We start from the raw sequence: 7,703 nt of genomic DNA, 5'->3' as shown, positions 1-7,703 counted from the left end.
TGCCCAGAAAAGATTTCAGTGAAAACGACTTGTGAGCAAACCTCCAAATGTTCACTTACCAGATCTTCGATAAATACCCACAAGTTCAGTGGCTTATGTTAGCTGTTGAAACATGAAAATCCAAGCTGGAATATGTGAGAATAGTACACACTTCAGAGAAGCTAGGGAAAATTAAGAGTCACTCAAGGAAATAGGCATCCAGACCTGTCAAATTTTTTAAATTCATATTGAAAAATATTCTTTCTTTCTCTCCTAGACAAGTGTGTTCCTGAGTCTCGAAAGATGGCTCCCTAGAACTGAAAAACCCCTCCCCCACTGCAGCTAAGATCTGAAGCACTCAGAAAAGGCAGAGCTCACTCTTGGAAAGCTGGGAAATTGAAAACTCACAAACCAAACTGCAACCTGCTTAGATCACCAGAGGATGGGCACTTTTCCCTCTCTGGCCTTTGTGATTTCCATACAGCTCCTCACTTCTATAATAATAACCTCAATATGCTTACTGAAAGCCTGCCAAGAGAGCCAGCTTCCACCCAGACTCTGGGACTAATCTTCACCCCAATGTGGAACATCTATGAATTGCTTAAGTGTGGTAGTTACTCACCAGCTCAACCTCAAGGTTGGTCTTACTATGGAGTCTTTCTGACCTTGCTGTAAAAGTTCCCAGTAATTGGTTTTATGCCTTGCTCCCACTTAGGATGATAAAGTTGGTACCTTAGCCCCCTGACTACCAATGTCTAGATTTTGTCCCCGAACCTTAAGTTCCCCAATATCTGCTCTAAATCTCTACACATGCCACCAGCCTATTTGCCTGTGTCTGTTTATTGTTCTACATTATCTTCACCTACATAGATTTTCCTTTTTCACACTAATAAATCTCTCAGCTTTAGAGTTAAGTTCTGATTCCTTCTTCTCTTCCTTCCTTCCAAACATTTACTGAGTATCTATTTGGCACTAGACCCAGAGAGAGAAAATAACCAAGTTTCTGACCTTAAGAGTAACCATAGGTATCAACATCAGTATTCTGATTTTGAACGATGTCAAGATTAAGTCCTACATAACCCTTGGATCTGCTTGATCACCAGGTCCTATTCCACCCTACAGGGCATAAAAAACTGAGGCTGAGCTCTAAAAAGGACACTAAGTACATTGCCTAAAGTTGATAGGCCTATAGTCTTCATTCATAGTTTCTCTCAATGAAGTCCATAGTGTTAACTGATTTGAACTGAATTATTTTCCTTTTTTGTCTGCTTTGCCTAATGAGGTGGGGCAGTATCAGGGTTAGAGTTCACACATAAGTCAATGTCTGCATTAAGGAAAAATACTTAGTAATTTTGGCAATAGATGTATAAACCTGATCTCTAACAAGCGTCGTTTTTTATTGCAATTAAAGTATTTTGCCTTCAGCTGTATTGTGTTTGTCAAATGAAAGCTTGAGGTTTTCCACACCTGAATGGTGTGGTATCTGAATGGTGGAGACACAGTCAGTAACCCAACCAATACCTTCTAGCTCTGGACACATAAATTTACAGTTAAACTTAGAAATTCTATTCCTTCATAATTGAAAGATAAGCATACTCTGTTTTCTTACTTTTCCTTTTTGCTTTGAATATTTGTCAGCATTTCTCAAGCCAAGTGCAGTATAAAGTCTATGTTGTAAGGCAACTCTCAAACCAAAACTAATTCAACATACTCACCCTTCCTCATTTCTTTTTTCCCTTCTCCCTGTCTCTACACACACACACCCACACACACACACACACACCACAACCCTCCCCCAACATATATATTTTTCAAACTCCATATACTGTTCTAAACAGAAGATAATATTAAAAAGCAGCAAAAACACAAAAGCAGTTCCTCTGTTTCCATACTTTGGTCGATGATGGAAGAGCCATCCAGAATTGTTCTCAACACTGAGAACAAACACTCGAGATTATACCACAGAACTAACAACACAGTTTAATAAAGAAAAAAAATACTATGCAGCAGATCCTTAATAGTTACCTTTGGGAATTATGGATTCACCAATTAGCAAGTTCTTGACAAACACATTACTTAGTCATGGAAATGGATTTGATTTTCTTCACTAAACCATCACTTGCCTAATTCAATAACTCTAGAAATGATAAACCCAGGATCATTCTGGGCCCAGGATCATTCCGGTGAGTTTATAAAATGTTTAATTTCTAGAAAAAAAAAAACTAGAGTTTTGATCAGAAAGCATGGGTTCAAGCTTAGTCCCTATGTTCATTAACCCTATAATACTGTGCAAGATATTTAACCTCTCTGTGTCTTGGCATTTCCATATATTTAGAAGTTATTAAAAATACTAATAATAACTGCTCTATCAATCTGACTACACTTTTGTGAACTTTTTAGTACGTTTTATTGTGGTAAAATATACACAGAATATATTATTTTGACCATTTTATCCATACAGATCTACGGCATTAAATATATTCACAGTGGTGTGTGACCATCAGCACCATGTATCTCCAGAACTTTTTCATCTTCCCCAACTGAAACCCTCCCAATTAAACACTAACTCCCAAATGTCCCCTATGCAGCCCCTAGAAGCTACCATGCTACTCTCTGTTTCTATAAATTTGCCTGCCTTAGGGACTTCATATAAAAGGCACCAGACAACATCTGCCCTTTAGTGACCAGCTTATTTCCCTTAGCTTAATGTCTTCAAGATTCATCCATGTAGTACCATGTGTCAAAACTTCCTTCTTTTTAAGACTGAATAATATTCTGTTGTATGGTTACATGCCACATTTTGTTTATCCATTCATTTGTTCGTGGACATCTGGATTGTTTCCACCTTTTGGCTCTTGTGAATAATGCTACAGAGAAAATGGGTATACAAATATCTATTAGAATCCCTGCTTTCAATTTTTGAATATATTCCCAGAAGGAGAGTTGCTGGATTATATGGTAATTCTATATTTAACTTTTTGAGGAATTACCATACCATTTTTCTTCTTTTGTGAGTTTTAAGTTAGATAACATTTGGAAAAGAGCTCTGAAACTCTTATTCCTTATGAACAAAATAAGTTAGGTGGCAGCAAAGTCTATTTTTAGATGATGTTGACAATTTCTTCTTTGGAATTTTCCTCTTATCTCAATCTCAACTTCTTGGAACCTCAGTATTGTCACAGTAAATTGAGGATCATAATTTAGACCTTGCAAGTTTGTTGAGAAGTTTAAATGCAATAATAGTAGATTGAACCATGTAAATTGTTTTTGTTATAGGTTAAACATGGTCAAACATTGGCAATTTCACATACCTCAACCTAATATGTTTGCTGATATTGATTTGCCCTTCTAGACCCAGTCTATACATTATGACATGAACTCTGCTCAGTGTCCGAAGAGACAGAGCTACATGAATAACTCCCTTGCCATCTGGCTTCCAGTTCATTCAGAAGAGATGGACCGTAAATTGCAGGGCAGGAAGAGAGTGTGGTTAGAATATTTATTCCCCAACTTTCTCATAATAGTCTGGCCAGCAATTGCATTCATCCAATGAATTCCATCACCCTTCTCACATGGCCTTCCCCTACAACTACAGTTACAGCATCAGTTCCATCCGTATTTTCAGCCCCTCCAGGTCTAGGGGTGCTAACCACTCACTGAGGTTGATAGTCTCAGGGTACTCCACCATCTTTGATTGGTTTCTCTTAAACCTAAATAGTATCTTTATTAATCTCTCCTTAATTACCCTGTTTGAGTGTGCCATGTCTTTCCTGCAGAGGCTCGAAATGATGTAATATATGACGTCTTCAATATACTGCCTTGTTTTTATAAGTGCTCAAAAATGGTAGTAATTATCATAAAGGTTACATCTAGCTTTTTGATGCTATTATTTCTCTTTGTCTTTGGTTAATCATACTTCTTATCTCAAGTCAAAATTGCTCATATGCTGGTGGCATGATCAGTGAACGCTCTTTTTTAAGACCCTATAAGGAAGTAAGATCTTCTTTCAAATATGCCTACATGCCTGTGGGTTCTCCATGTAGCCAACAAGCTGGGAAACAAAACAAAATGGAAAGTGGCATAATGTAGCTCCTGAATCCTTAATCCTACTTTTGTTCCCTGCTTAATATGTTGAAATAGTTTGAAAATAACTTATTTGAGAAGCTAAACAACCCAAAGGTTACTTTTCGTTTCCATTTTAAGGAAAGCATTTGACCTCTTGTTGAAGATGTACTGCCCCCAGCCAATTAGTGTCAAGATGTAGAAGAATCTAACTCCAATGCTACTTCAGACAGAAGAATGATAGCAAAGATGGATTTGCCATGAACCCATGGATCGTAAGCTGCAAGGACCCTTGCTTATATTATCTCCTTTTAGGATCTCAGGCAGGAGAAATATGTGCACAAGGGCAAAGGTGTTTGTAAATTTGCAAAAGTCAGACAAATATCTCTTTCCACTGTGACTTCCCCTCTATCACATTTTCTCTTATGATGGCTAAGATTGAAGTGGCTATGGGAATATTGTGGAATATTACTAAGAACAAGCTGAATTGGGCATTCGTTGGGTTTAGTGGGATATACTTATACTGTTTATAAGTATTTCTCAGTAAAGTTAATTTATAGTTAGCTATTTCATAAAAAAAAAACAGCTTCAGGAATTCTATCTCTGGCTACTTTACTGACTCAGCCACCACTGTGGCATTAAAATGCAAAAATAGAGGCTGTATCACAATATAAATATGTCATACAACACCTGGCACAAAACTCCATGACTAATGGAAGAAGAAGAATATTTGCAAATAGGGAGCTAGAAGCTCATCTATATGAAATTCTTTCAGTCATTAGACATGTAAAATTATAAGCGGGGAACTTAATTCCCATCAACGTCTAGTCAAAACAGGAATATACTCAATAATGCAACATAAAATTATAAAAGCACCATACATTTTCATTTTTACATGGTAATCATTCAAAATAGCATTTATCTGCATTCCTGTTATTGTAGAACACAAAACTATAGGAATACTAAAAAATAGTAAGAAGCATGTCTATCATAGCTCATAAACTAAAGAAACTTGATAAAGGTTTTTAAAATTTTTGGCTACACCATTAAAAATTTTATATGACATAAGTATAATGAACTGTGAAGCAAAAAAAAAAAAGGTCGCTTTTCTACACCTTTATGCATATACTGATCAATCATGGTAGATAAGAAACTAAATTATTGATAAAGACAATAATTAATACCATGATTACCTTTGTTGTGATCTTTTCTGTTTCTAAATAAACATTAAATCTAGTATCTATTTTTGTCTTAGTTTTCTGACAGAGGTCTCCTCAATTGTATAAGTGTCAAGTACCTTAAAACCTGTAGCTACCCCCTGAATAATAGAAAAAAAGGTTACATATGGTCTCTACTTCTACCTATTAGAGGTGCTCAAGACAGTGTCAGGCATTTGCTTACAATCTTGGAAGGTGACATAATTGTGTCTGCATCTAAGTCTAAGTAGAACTTCACGTATTTGATGAAGATGCGCTGTTTCTACTCAGAAGTGTAGAAAGTGCCAAATACCAATAATGATGGTAAAAGTTCACATTCGTGGCTTGACGATCTATGAAACAAGAACTTGTGCCCCGGAGGCTCCCAGACCCACAGGCCCTCTGTTCCACTGCTGGAGGGAGAGAGAGGAGGGGAGATTTTCAGATCATCCTCTGCAACTTTTTCACAGTCAGAATTATAGCATCTCAGGAAACAATCTTGCCTTTGTGAGACCTGTGAGGAACCCAACATTGTCTACATTATCCAAGAAATGTGAAGTGGTTTGGGAGAAAGTAAAGGAGGAAAAAGAAGATGCTACTCTGGTTTTCTTTTCCAAGGTAAATTTTCTGTGAAATTTGTCCAAAGTAGCTACCGTGTTCCTTCTTTTAGGTGGTATTCAGCTAGTATCTACTCTGGAAAAAGATACAGCCATGAAAGATGAGTTCATATTTTTCACTATATCTCCTTGTATTTATAAATAAGGAGATTATTATCACTGTGAAGGCAAGTCCCTATGGGCATTTTTCAATTATGGCAAAAAGAACTAGAGAATAGTAATCCTGATAGCACCAGAAGTGAAAAATCATTTTTGCTATTTGATTCTGCTATGCGGCTTCCACCTCAAGATGTCAGAAGCTATTACTATGCGCTTGCATTTACATGCTCTCCCCAATTAGCCAAGAGAATTTTGTGGATTTTGCTGACTTTGGTAGTTAAGCACCGCAGCCATGGAACACAATCATAAAGATAGTATGAGCACTGCACAACTTACGCACTGTTATATACCCATTATAGCTCAATAAAGCTGGAAAAAAGAAAAAGACACTGTGAGTTGTTAGATGAATACACTCTTCGATAAACACATGTGACTTAGGGAGAAAAGAACAGAGTATGCCTGGGAGAAATGTAAAACGTTAAAGAACAAATCTAATTGAATTAAAAGATGGTAACTTGATTGGTACAATAGGTTTTTTTTATTATTATTAGCAAACTCGGGAAAACAAAAAAAAAAGAGAAACAGATCATGACTATCATATGGGAAGGTTTAGGGGTATATAAAATCATCATCACTTTCACTCCTGGGAAAAATGGAGTAGATGAAATTTTCCCTATTCCTCCCACTCGGTACAACTGAAAAACCTTGAACATTATAAACAGAATAAATCTAAGGAGACTCTGAAGGATGAAGAAGGCACTCTATAGGGACATTGGGACCCAAGGACTGACATGGTGAGGCGTTCCCTGCGTTTTCTATTTGAATCATATACCCCAGATTTACAGTTGAAAAAGCCAGCAACCCAGAAACACCAACTTGTGAACACTTCAACAGCAACTACAACAACAAAGCAAAAGCCGGTTCTTTCTAATAAAAGGATCAGGAAAAAGGTAGCATAAAAAGACAGAAACTTTTTATAAGTAACTTACTCCAAAGCCGACAAAAAAAGAAAAAATAAACAACTGTGTACCACTCCCCACCCATGTCATCAAAGGCTCAGGCGGAACATGGAATCCCCGCTGGATGGATCTGTTACAAGATGTCCCAACAGCTCTGTCAGTGTGATGTCAAGTAGGGCATCACTACTTCATCATCATCAAGCAGTCACAAGGCTCCCCCAGGGTATCAGTGGACACCACACGTGTTGCCTAGGCTTCTCCCCCATCCAGGGGGTAATGAGATGACTCTTCTCCTCCCCTTTGCAGGCTGTCAAAGGAGACCTCTTCGAGAGTGAAAACCTTCCCCAGCCCCGACTGGTACTGACGCCACATGAGGAGCAGTAAGAAGACACTCCTACTCCTCCCAGCCAAGGTGGTATCAGCAGAGGCTTAGTGTGGAGCAAGAACTTCCCCCACCCCCAGCAAGAAAAAAGTCAAGAGTTCTTTTTCCCACCCTTGCTGGAGGTCAATGGAGACCAGTTTAGAAACTGAACTTCTACGCCCAGTACAAGTAGTGACTCATAACTTCCATGCTTTCCCTGGATCCATATCTGAAAAAGCCAGCTAAAACAGAAGGCTTCAGTGAGACTCAGAATTTCATAACATAATACTCAAAATACCCAAACTACCCTGTTTTCAAATTAAAAAATCACTTGTCATAGGAGGAGTCAGGAAAATTTTACTGTGGATAAAAGGACAATTGATAAATGCCACCACTAAGACGACAGAGATGTTAGAATGATCTAACAAAG

The sequence above is a fragment of the Lynx rufus genome, unplaced genomic scaffold (genome assembly GCF_022079265.1).
Source record: "Lynx rufus isolate CCGP_SWC_20201006 ecotype Redwood Valley unplaced genomic scaffold, mLynRuf1.p SCAF_3, whole genome shotgun sequence".
Lineage (NCBI taxonomy): Eukaryota > Metazoa > Chordata > Mammalia > Carnivora > Felidae > Lynx > Lynx rufus.
The sequence above is the reverse complement of the archived record's forward strand: the minus strand, read 5'-3'. Positions refer to the sequence as shown.